Below are 12,733 nucleotides of genomic sequence, written 5' to 3' on the forward strand. Positions count from 1 at the left end.
AATGACAATTCCCTCTCCCAGAGAATGGCAGTGCTCTACTTTGTCAGTACTTACTTTTGTGGGTTCCATTCTCAGTCTCTTTTTGTGGGGTTTTCATAGTCTGCAAACATTCTTTTTAAATGAAATCCTTTGAAAGGAACCTGATGAATCACTCTATTTGAAACATGTACGTTTGGCTTCCAAGGTGTAGTGTCTTTACCGCTCAGATAGAATTGCTGCATTCTGCTTTACTTCCTCCTTGCACTCTCATACTAGCCAGCCTGCACTGACGTCCTTACATTTAAATTTTTTCAGATAGTTAAATACAAATCCCTCACAGTAGTCCTCCTTTCCAGACTTTCCAAAGCCTTCTTTTGCTTTGTGAAAAGCAAAGAGCCCCATGATGTCTGACTTAACTGAACATTGGAATCCCTTGGGAACCAAGAGGCCTGCTTCGTCCCGACAGATTGTGATGTCATATTTCAGGTATGGCCTGCAGATTCTATGATATAATCCAGGCTGAAAACTGCTGCTCTGCATACACACTTCCTACTGACATGTCCAGAACACTGTAAATAACTAGGGTGGATAACGGTTCACTTGTGACAGAAAGGTGTTGGGGATAGTCTCTGTACAGCCTTTTTCTATCAATGTGAGGAATTCAGTTCTTTAGTTTCAACCTTGGGACTTTGTAAAACACTAAGAAATCAGGTGTTTCGTTTAAAAATCTTATTGCATAAGAGTTTATTGAGGTTACCTGACTAAATGTACAGCTGATAGATAGGATTAACAGTTATGCAAGTCTCTTGGAAAAAAATGCGATTGCTTAGCAATTTTCCAGTCCCTTTCCTTTCTGTGTCTCATTTTGTTTTCACTCAAAAAGCATACTATGGCCTTGGTTTTATATATAATGTTCAGCTTACCTACTATTTAATAGAATAAAAAAGTGTCAAAACTGACTATCTCAAAATCACACAGTTTGGTTCTTAATTTTCTCTTGGAATATATTTGTACATATATTTGCTCTTTTTGATTTTTATTATGAGAGCTACAGAAAAACTGTCCAAATTGATTTTTCTTTATAAGAATCAGAATTTCCTTAGGCAACAGTTTTTTTCAAGATTTTGCATTTGGGGTATTCAAAATACTTGAAGTTATACAATATAGCCATCATAATCCTGGCAAATTTAATACAGTGCCAGAAGTTACAAACTTTGAATGTGAAAATTTTACAAAGGAATTATTTTGGTTTTGAACTAAGTTTGAAAGTAAATTGTGAATATGCTACACAAGAAGGTTAATATTTGACAAATTACATAGCATTTAATATAAAATAATTTAAGTTACATCTTTCAAGATATAGATTGATTTTGATTAAAAAAAAACACATAGCACATTTCCATCAAGTTTCCAATATATATGCAATAAAATGTCAAGTTGAAAATGTATATTCTTAGTGCATATTTTACAATTACATTGTATTAATCTTTATAAATGAACTGAGGATTCAAGCTCTGGATGATGCTAATATGTTTAATCATTCTTCTGAATCTCTTATGAATTTTAGTTACATTTTAGCAATAAATAAGGTCATCAATTGTACTACAATATTTCATACAGTATCCAATCACCTTTTAGCAACCTAACTAAATCTTAAGAAAAATATAACAAATGATCAGTAATGATTAGAATTCTAGTTTGTATTTTCAACTAAGCAACGAATAAGATCTATAATTTACAGTCTTAGAACAATCTTATTTTTATAAGATATATTTGGATTTGATGCTTCTTCTATACACGACATTTCAAGTCATAACTTTAATGAAACTCGGGACTCTCTAATAACTAGTAAATTAAAGAAGAGAGATACTCATTACTTCTGAGGAATTTTTTAGGAAAATGAATTAAATCCTTTTTTAGAAGGAAGACCACATACATGCTATTTTTATTTATTGCATATTAACTTTGCAAAATACTTTCTTTGAAACATTACAAGGCTTATTATTAGGTTATTTCACATGGTATAGCTAAGGCCCCTCAACAAATATCTGCAGAGAACTTTTTGGATACAGAGACAAAAGTTGCTAATTGAACTTGCACTGCTGAGTCCTATAACACTCTCAGCCTTTGAAATTTGAGTTATTCAGTCCTCTGAGAGGTCAGAAGTGAGGGAACTATCAATCCCTTCTTCCAAGCACACAGGAAGTGACATCTTTCATTGTAGATAAGCCTCCAGGAGAGTTTCTGTGCTTCCTGTTTTCCCAGCTTCTTTCTTCCTTTTGGTTAAAACTTCTTATTTTTCTCTTGGTAATTGTTTCTCTGTTTTCTCTTCTCCTTCTGTTGTTTTCCATTCCAGAGAGAAAAACAGATTTAGTTGGCCCTCTGTAGTTCAAGGATACCTACCATGTGATCCATGCTAAACTGACCCTAGCCAAAGTAGCCATTCTAGGGATGATGTTGGAGAAATCTCACAAAACAGGAATGTTTTTCCTTCTGCTACACTGGCTGAGAGAAAAAACACATAAACCAGGAGATATTTGCGGATGTCATGTCACTGCCTCTGAGAAATGAGACATTAGACATAGAAAGGTAACCCAGAGATAAAAAGTATCAGTTCTGCTGAACTCCTAGGGACTTCTGACTCCAACATGTTAGGAGCTGGAGCACTTTTGACTTTTTGGTTATGTGAGTCAGTAAAGGCCATTTTCTCTCTTAAGACACTGAGTTGATTTTCTATCACTAGTAACCGAGAGTTCTGAATAATACATGTGTACTACTCTGTCTGCAAATAGAAACACATTTTCTACATGGTAATTCATTTAGATAAGTGGTGGCCTGGGTGTTAAATGCAGAATAGCTGTTAACTGTACTACTGTAGACAGTAAAACGGCCAAGAAGCATAGATTTTTCTAAACTGAAACAATCCAGTTCTATGTCAAATAACAGCAATTTTCTCTTTGTAACCACAAGAAATTTCCATTTGACCTCCATAGCATTTGGAATTCCATCCCAGTCACGTGTACCTTAACATGGTTAGGTTAAGGAAAAATACGTTTAAGGTATTGACTCCCAGGTTCAAGCCTACGATTATGTTATCAACTATGAGTGACAAAATAGGAAAACAGCACAACAAAAACACATCTTGCTTTGCATAAAGTTAAATTATTCTTTATTCTGAGACTATATCTCACCAAGGTTTTGGTTGACTCAAATTTCTCTGAGGGAATAAACCGATGTTGTATCGTTTTTTGCAATATACATTTTGCTTTGTTAAATGTCCTTAATAAAACATTAACAGCAATATGAATGTTTTTATTTTACCTTTAAAAATTATTTTTTATTGTTTACTCAGTTATTCATGTATGCATACATAGGGTTTTTTTTTATTAGTTTTGTTATTATTATTATGATAACCTTAAGTTGTGGGAACCAGTGCCTTCTTTCACCTATCTCTTCTTGATTCTAATTGTAATATGTGTGAATTCAGTATATTTCTAAGTACTGAATAATGCATGACTGCACAAGTTTATAGCAATGACATTTTATGGGGTTTTTTTTGAGATTAGATTTACCTATATACAAAATTGGCTTCTGTGATAGTTTTTATTTTTAATTCTTGTTGTTTTGTGATGTTTGAGATAGCGTCCTGCTGTATAGCACAGATTGGCCTCAAACTCACAACCATCTTGCCTCACCCACGGGAGGTCTGAGATAACAGGCATTTTTCACCAACAGCCACCTTCTGTGAGAGCCTTGAAGGAGCCCCCAGTACAAATCATGTATTTCGAGGCATTAAATAAACAGATTAAATAATACAATATATGATACCAATAGAGAGGTGGAGATGGAGACTTTAACATTGCAGAATTTCATCACTGAATATGCCACTAATTCCAGGTCCAATTGGCAGAGGCAGAAAAGGAAGATGCTGTATTCATGGTTCAAAGGCTTCTTTAGAATCCTATGCTATGTGAGGCTGAGACAGGTGCAGTTTAAATTACTAAATGGTGAAAGGAGAGTCTTTATTTTTTCTGCTTGTTACAAGAAGACAATAGGGAAATAACCCCACATACAAAGGAGGAAAGATAATTCTTAAATACTAAGTTCCAGAAACCATTAAATCAGAGGAATCCTGATAAATGTAAGATAAATAACCCTGTCAACACCATCAATTATACCCTATTTCTAACTTGAGGACGATCTCACAGGCAGGCACATTAAAACAACAAGCAGCCATTCAACATCAAAATTTGTCTCCAGATGCAATAAAGGACAAGAATGGGCTCTTTGAGGAATTTATTGATAATAGAGGAGTACATAGATAACAGTGTATTTAAGATTGAATCCATCTGTACTTGGGCTCTTTGTTGTCCTCTTTTGGTCCTTAGACGGTATTTCTCAGTACCTTGAGGTAATGACTTGATTAGTTTACTGGAATATTAAGGAACAAGACATAGCAGAGGCTTGAAATGTGTATTTCAGTTGAGTTTTGTATTCATGCTTCCGCCATAGAGATTCTTCCAGATAATGAAATACCCATTATCCACACCAGACTCAGACTTAAGTCAAGTGAAGGTATAACTGAGAAAATTAAGGTATAAGGAAAAGGTAATATCACCCTGGATATTAAGGTATTAAGGGAGAAAATTTTAGCAAATAATCTTCATTTTCTGCAAGTGAGAGACACTGGAATTTTCCACTGCAACTTGAAAATGAAATTCTAAGCAATTCCTACCAACACCTTGCCCTGGAGGTCTTGAGTGGTTCTAGAGTTTTGAGAAGGAAGCATGCAAGTGGGTATTCTTTTGATTGCCACCTGGAAAAGAGCCTGAGCAGGACTTCAAGATACAAAGTAATCATATTTACTTCCAACTTCAAATTGGTCACAGCAATCATATGCTTTTCTAAAACGATTTCCATCAGGCTTATATTGCAAGGCACAGATTTTCACAGTGCCCACCTGCAATCCCCTCTCTTTGCCAACATAGAAGAAAATTATATTTTATCTGCTTGCTTTGCAGTTTCACATATAGTCACCACTTAAATCCCACACAGTACTCTTAAGATTAGTGAGGAAATTATCTCTCTCTTCTTTCCTTTCCTATCTGGGTCGTTGACTTTGCACTTTCCCCTAGCCCCCATACATATACAAGACATCTTTGGCACAAAGGTTTTAAGTTTTACTTTTCCATAGTTCCTTTTGTTTAATCCATCTTTCCTGTTGCCTTCTTTTAACTAATAGCTACATTGCAGCAGCATCACAAGCTTTCTAGTGAGCATTGGGGTGTGCTGGAGTCTGCATAATCACTCAGCCCAATAAATAATAGAAGTAGTTTGTATTTCTTTTAAGACACAGACTGTCTCTCGTAATAGCCAATTTATCACATTCATTGCTGATTTTCACAGAATCGAGTCACTGTCAAGAGAAAACTATCATTTCTTACTTCATGGTAGTGAATTAATGACTGGGACCTGTTGAAGAGGGTCAGGTTGAGGGGAATCTGATTGCAGCTCAAAGCTGTCAAAGAAGAAGCACAGAACTTATCTATGGACTCACAAATGTGTCAAGTCCCAAAGTTCTAATCAGGTTGCCATGTCCCTGGTATTTAAATGATAGCAACCATAATAAAATGCAATCTCTGTCATTGGGAGTTGGATGGAAAAAATAAAGCAAAGAGCATGTAAAGGGTTATATCCAATAAATTATGCAAGATAATGGTGTTAGAAAGTGACTCATCTGTGATTATTACATAGCACCTCTTAACACCTTCTTCTTCCCTAAATAGTAATATAGCAAGAAGTAGTTCAGTGTTTTCTAGGTTCCTCTTTTCAGCAGTACCTCTTTGTTACCCTATAGCCAATAAGATGCTGCTACATTCTATGCATGTGTCAAAACTTCATTATGTGGTTCATAAAGCACTGAAAACTTTATTTTTTACAAATATATAAAAACCAAATTTTATTCAATGTATAAATATGTCAAGAATCCTAAAAGGAATGGTTAAAGTTAAGAAAAACCGTGAACTGCCTGATACAAGTAATTCACATCTGGAAATGTTCTATTTCAAAAATTAATTTAATTATAAACACCCATGTCTAAATCTACATAAAATTCTTAATTTTTTAAGTATTAAGTCCTAAAGAGAGAGATTACTTTAAATTATGATTGCTATCTTTTAAATACCAGGGATGGGGAAACCTGATTAGAACTTTGGGAAATGCCACATTTGTGAGTGGTAAGTCCTGTGCCTCTCCATTGACAGCTTTGAGTTACAATCAGATTCCTCTGAGTCTGGACCCTCTTCAACTGGACCCAGTCATTACTCATTACTTTGAGGTAAGAAATGATAACTAGTGAGCAGAAGGTAAAATAAGTTTGTATATCTGTACATATAGTAACATACAGATTTATTTTAATCTTTGTCCCCATGTATTGTCTTACTTTTTCCTACACAACTTACCTCTGTTTCTTGCACTACCCTAGACATCATAAAATTAAAACACAGAACACTCTTCCTGCTCTCACTTGTTTTAGTTTCTGACAATGAAGCAATGATAATAAATGTATGTATAAATAAATGCATAGCAAATGAAGTGGTATTAATAACTCAATAAGAAAAATTAATACAATAAAAAAGGAGAGAGAGTACTCTAGTATTTCATGGACAATGATCAGGGAGTTCTCTCTGATGTTGTGGCATTTCCCCTGGATTGGAATGAATGAGGCTCTTGAAATACTTGTGGAAGAGCTTTCTAGCCCAGGAAATCAGAAAACATAGACTTGAGGAGAGATGTTTGATTGGGTTGGGGGTTGGGGGGGTCAGAGGGACAGTGATATGATGAAGGATAACAGAAATGACCTGAAGCTGTCATCATTTCTAACAATTCTCAAATCTATATCTGTGACAATTATCAAATTTCAGGGAAAATTTGGTCACATTTCTCAATCAGTTAAAAGTAGTCAAGCTCAGTGATTTTGTTTTGGCAATTGTGTTCATTGTGGTACATCTACTGTCCAGGAGTCATGCCAGTAGGAACTCAAAAATTTCCTACTAGAATCAGGGTATTGGCATAAATGGTGTTAGAAATAATACCCCAAAGACCACTGGAGTCAAAATGAAGACACAGAAATGGAGAATTGTCTTAGAAAGGCAAAATTTATTTCTGTAGAAGGGTGCACAGGTACACTGGAATAGCAAGCACAAGGAGAAGGCAGTGCCTGTCCTCTTTTTATCCCTGATGTAGTGGGCCCTTCCTCTTTACTCAAACTTAGGTGCACAATCTGCTTGTGATTGGCTAATGTTGCACTTGGAGTCTGGGGATGGGGTAGGTGATAATTTCATTGTGAAAATGGAGCTCAGTGAACCAGAACCTATACCTACAAGTAGTGAAGATGGCAACCTACTTTGATAGAAAAAACTGTTCCCTCACAGTTCCCTCCTGTTTTTATTTTTCATTCTTTTCTTCAGACTCATTTAACATTATTTGACTCTTTATTTCAACTATGCTAAACAGCAATTGTTATGATACAGGAGTTTGGTTAGGGCAATTTCTTTGTGTCTAAGAATTAGTACCCACATACAGAGTATAACACACTACCCAATTAAAACCATTGCCCCAAATACAGCAGTGAGGGATGTTAAGGTTGATGTCATCCTCCCTTCCATGTTCCAAACCATTGTTCTATACAGTTAGGTCATCTATCTCTGGGTTCTTAGTCAGTTCATTTGACAGGGCTATCAGGCCTTGAAGAGCTTTAGTTATGGTCCCATCCAGAGCTGTGTTAGTGGGGATGAATGTGAAACATTTGCCCCCAGTCAGGACACATATCCCCCCTTCTCTCTCAGAGTCATACAAAGAGCCATCTGGTTTTCCCATGCCATCTTATTGGTGAGACCTAGTTGTTCTACAATTCCCTTCTCTGCATCCTTAGTGTAACTGACATATCTCTATTGGTTATACTAGATATATTTAATCCAATCCACATTTTTCACTAATAGTGGACCACCAAAATAATGCTGATTCAAATCCTGCTGCTATTTGATTCCTTGCTTTGAAATCATAAGGGACTCCTAGTGGAACCCCAATGGTGTCTATGTAGACATGGAAGTCAAATGGCCCTCCAGGGAAAACAAGATCTCCTTTCTGTCTTTTATTGATTAGGGAAAATTTGGGTATCCAGATTGCTAGGGTGAAAAGTATAGATAATTGGACTAAGGTGTAAGTCCCATTCCACTTGACCAGAAGAGTCCCAAGTAAAGATCCAGCACAATACCACCAGACATCTGCCCGGTGACAGTTAGAGCAGACTTATTGCTCACCTTTTTAAAGTATCAGCCTTCACTATACCCAAATGCATTTCCCAGAAACTCTAACCATTACCCCCACCTAGAGAAGCAAAAGGGATAGTTAGAGCTTTGAAATGGGGGTCAGATAGACCATGGCATTAGCCTCTCATGGTCATTACTCACTGGGAACTGTAATGACAAGGTCCTGCAAGACCCATTGCCCCAGGCTGTCCTTTCTTGGAAGAGGGCAATCATTCATGCCATACCAGCAGGGTCAGTGAGCCAAACTAGAGGGAAGGGGACAGTTTGGTATTCCAGTCTTCCTGTTGCACATGCATAGCAGCTAATCTTATTTAAAGTGCAGGCAGAATATTTAATCTATTCCAGCCAGACATAATAGTTTCAATAGCTATAGTCTGTCTCAGATCTTTGACTTCCACTACAGTTATCCAGGTCTGATTATGAGAGAGCTGAGGGAGTAGTGTTGAGGACAAGGCACTAGGAGTCACTGTGGTAGAAGGTTCTTTGAGTAATTCTAAGAGAAATGATCCTATAGGATCAGTGCTCCCAATGAGACTATCTCCTAATTGGTAGTGCCTTAAGACAGATGGCTCTGTGGTCACAGAATGGGGATTGTTTATGATCAACCTAAGGGGGTTTCATTGGAGGGGCTGACAACTGGGAGGGAGAATAGCATTTTTAAACTGGATTTTGTCCTTTAATTCTTCTCCCTTTGTAATCTCCCTGTGTCATCCCATAGTTTTCTGAGGTATATGCTCCAGGTAACATCCTCTATCTTATCACTGACCATACATAGCATGGACTATGACCACCTTCATACCTATGTTTTGACCAGCCAGTGGCAGGGTCTGCAAACATATATATGGTCTTAGCCCTAGTATGGATATAACAATGATTCTCAGTATCACCACAGGGAATTGCAACACATGCATCAAATTCAATAGCTGTAGGAGAAGAGGTCTGAGTGATACTGATGTTTGTCACAGTCCCCCAATTGGAAAAGGAATAACAGCCCTTTAACCTCTTTAAGGTTACTTTTGTGTCACTGGGACTTGAAGACACGGTCCATCATTCCTCCTTGGGAGCTCGGATTTTTTGGATGTAGTGGCTCCATCCCTTCTCAGTAGTACGTACTGCACTGCTGTCTCAGTAGTAAATAACACCTGATAAGGTCCCTCCCAGGATGGCTTGAGCTTCTCTCCACTCCAAACTCAGATCAAGATGCAATCTCCTGGTTGGTGTGGATGCACAGGAAATTTGAGCAGTGGAGTCTGGGCCAGCTGTGCCTGTTTCCTAAAGGATGATACCGCTGAAGAGAGACTCAGCACAAAATTTCAGAGAAATTGATGTTTGGTTTCAAAGGAGTGGAGGCCAGAAGGCTGGCCCAAATAAGGTAGAACATACATCATTTCATACAGAGAGATTCCTATGTCCTTCTGGGGGCTATCTTAATCCTTAGAGATGAGTATTTGGTCCAGGTTAATCTAGTCTCAAGAACTCTTTTTGTGAGTTGTATTTTAAGGTCTGATTCATTCTTTCAACTTTCCCAGAAGAGTGTGTTGCCATAGGGTATGATATTCCCACTTGATATCTAGCGCCCTTGCTGGCTCTGATTATGTTAGCTGTAAAGTGTCTGAATCTATGCTTTCAATAAGTCCAAATCAAGGAATTATGTTGTCTAAAAGCATTTTAACTACTCTATTGGGGGTGGTAATAGGTAGATGCATAGCCTGAACCCAAATAGTTACATGGTCCACTACAACCAATAAATACTTTAGATGGTAATCTACCTGAATACTTTGAAAGGGCCTCAGGCCTGGATTTCTCCCCTTTAGATATTGCCCCGTTAAGGCCTATTTGTTAACCTTTCCACAGGTTAGACAGCTCTCAGTAATCTATTTTGCTACAGTATAGATTCCTAAACATACATAAATTCTAAGAATGGCATCACACATAGCCTGGACACCCCCCATCCAATGACTTCCTTGGTGTAATTCATTAATATCTACCTCATGATAGGTTTGGAAAGTATTTCCCTCCCATCTGGGAAGAGCCATTTCCCTTCCAAAGTCTGGCAGGTGCCCAATTTCTCAAGTTGAGCTTTCTCCTGGGGAGTGGAAGCAGGAGTTAAGGATGGGTTCTGAACAGCAAAGTGAGGTGTTGTATTGGTATCTGTGTGTGGAGGGTAGACTTCTTTGCAGCTTCATCAGCAAAGTTGTTTCCCTGCACTCAGAGGAGTCACCTTGCTGATGCTCTGGGACATGAACTATTGTGATCTCTCTGGAAGCATAAGATCTTCTAGCAATCTGACCATCAGTTCTTTGTGTACTACGTCGTGTCCTTTAGTATTAATCAACTCTCTTTCAGCCCATATTTTTCCAAAAGCATGTACCACCCCAAATGCATATTTAGAATCAGTATAGATCATTCCCTCCTTGTTTTTTAGGAATTTCAGTGCTTGATCGAGTGCAAATAATTCACAGGTCTGGGCAGACAAATTATTGGGTAACCTTCCTGATTCAATAACCTTTAATCTGATTCAATCTGCCATCAAATACCCATTGTGTCTTTTTCCCTAAATAACCCTGGAAAAACCATCCACAAACAGCCTAAGTCCATCTAGAAAGGAAGCTTCCCTGAGATTGGGTCTGATTTTGGTCTGGTATTTGATATGACCCAGACAGCAATACTACATAGGTTCTTAAGCTTTGCCTCCTGGCAGAAATTCCACTGGGTTTAAGTAAGTTTCAGTAGTGAGAACTAAGTCATCCCTTTCCAGTATGATATCTTCATATTTCAATATCCTGGAGTAAGTCAACCATCTTCTTGCTTTCTGCTGAAGAGCAGTTCTGACCTGGTAGGGTGTACTGACTGTCAAGGATCATCCAAAAGCTAATTTTTGACTTTTTTCAGTCAATAGGGCCATATCAGCAACTGCTTGAATATATTCTGGCCATCCTCAGATTACTGGGTCAAGGAATTTGGATAAATAGGCACAGTTTTTTTTTCTTTCTTCCATGCTCCTTAGTGAGGATCCCAAGGGCTGTTCCCTTCTCTAAATTAACAAATAAAAGGAAAGGCTTTTCTGAAGAAGGTAGGGAAAAGACAGGGGATGTGATTAAGGATTATTTAAGACCTTCTATTATCTGTACTTCCTCTGACTCCAAATATAAAGGATCGAGTTCCTGTTCCAAATATTTTGAATAAAGGGTTTTAGTATTGAGTGCACAGTATTCTCTATAAAGTCTGCAATGTCCAATTAAACCAAAAACTTCCAAAGTTCTCTTTTGGTCTCTGAAAAGGGCATTCCAGTAATCCCCTCAGTTTTCTCAAGGCCCAGTCTGCATTTTTTCTTACTGATCAAATGTCCCAAATATTTGATCTCTTCTCCAACAAATTGCAAATTAGTTTTGGAGACTCTTATTCCTTGGTGGCCAAAGAAGTTTAGAAGACTAATTATAGTATCTGTCACTTCTTTCTCAGTAAGGCCAGATAATAGGAGATCATCTACATGTTATAATAAGTTCATCTGGGAGGGAAGGGCAAATTCCTCCAAAGCTTGTTCTAAAGCCTGGCCAAACAGGTTAGGGAGTTGGTGAAACCTTGTGGAAGGACTGTCTATCTGTATTGTTGTTTTCTCCCTGTCTGAGGGTCCTCCCATTCAAAGGCAAAGATATCCCTCCTATCCTCCACCGGGGGCAGGCCCAGAATAATGCATCCTTTAAATCTACAACAATAAACCATTGATGATCTGGAGATATTTTACTGAGGAGAGTATAGGGATTTGGGATGACTGGGTGCCTGCTGGGAACTATCTGGTTAATAGCATGGAGGTCCTGTACCAGCCAATAAGATCCATCTGACTTTCTAAATGGCAGGAGTAGAATATTAAAGGGGGATTTGCAGAGCTCTAAATGGCCATCCTTTGTAGCCACTTGATTATGGGTTTCAGGCCCAGCCTCCATTTCAGGGATATAGGCTATTGTTTTCATTGTATTGTCTCACTGGGGTCTTTCAGGTCAATATGAATTGGGGGAATCAGTAGCCCTCCCCTGTTTCTGTCCTCAGTCCAGAATTTGGAGAGAATTTGGTTCTCAGTTTGTGCAGTTATCAAATTTGATGAAATCTTAAAATTATTTTCCCTACCATTTATTTCTATATGCCCAGCTCAGACATTAAGCCTCTCCCTAGAATGTTGACCCCAGCCTCAGGTACAAAAAGGAGATTAACCCATGCCACTAGATCTTGAAATTTCACCTGGGTATATTCGAAGAGGAGAACATGACATTCCACTCCCTTCACTCTGGATATTGGAAGCTGCCACAAGGAGAGGGACAGGCCTCGGGGTGCAGTAGGAGGAACATAGTAAGAGATGACTTGGCTGTTTCAGAGTTGACTAAAAAGGTGATTTCTTTTTCTTTGGGTCCTACTTTCAAATTCATCAA

At 37.9% G+C, this 12,733-nt stretch overlaps 1 protein-coding gene across 5 annotated transcripts in view; it reads left to right on the forward strand.

The window, feature by feature from the left end:
* Cdh12 (cadherin 12) overlaps nucleotides 1-12,733 on the forward strand; it is a 1,151,540-nt gene that overhangs the window by 969,244 nt on the left and 169,563 nt on the right. Inside the window, exon 1 of one of the 5 annotated variants that reach the window (XM_074077697.1) lies at nucleotides 6,117-6,316. The exons of the other annotated variants lie outside the window; for them this stretch is intronic. The gene's annotated coding sequence lies outside the window, so the exon portion shown is untranslated. Of the gene's footprint in view, nucleotides 1-6,116; nucleotides 6,317-12,733 lie in introns of those variants that run through there. 5 annotated transcript variants of the gene reach the window in all.

The sequence above is a fragment of the Castor canadensis genome, chromosome 6 (assembly GCF_047511655.1).
Source record: "Castor canadensis chromosome 6, mCasCan1.hap1v2, whole genome shotgun sequence".
In the NCBI taxonomy this organism is placed as follows: Eukaryota; Metazoa; Chordata; class Mammalia; order Rodentia; family Castoridae; genus Castor; species Castor canadensis.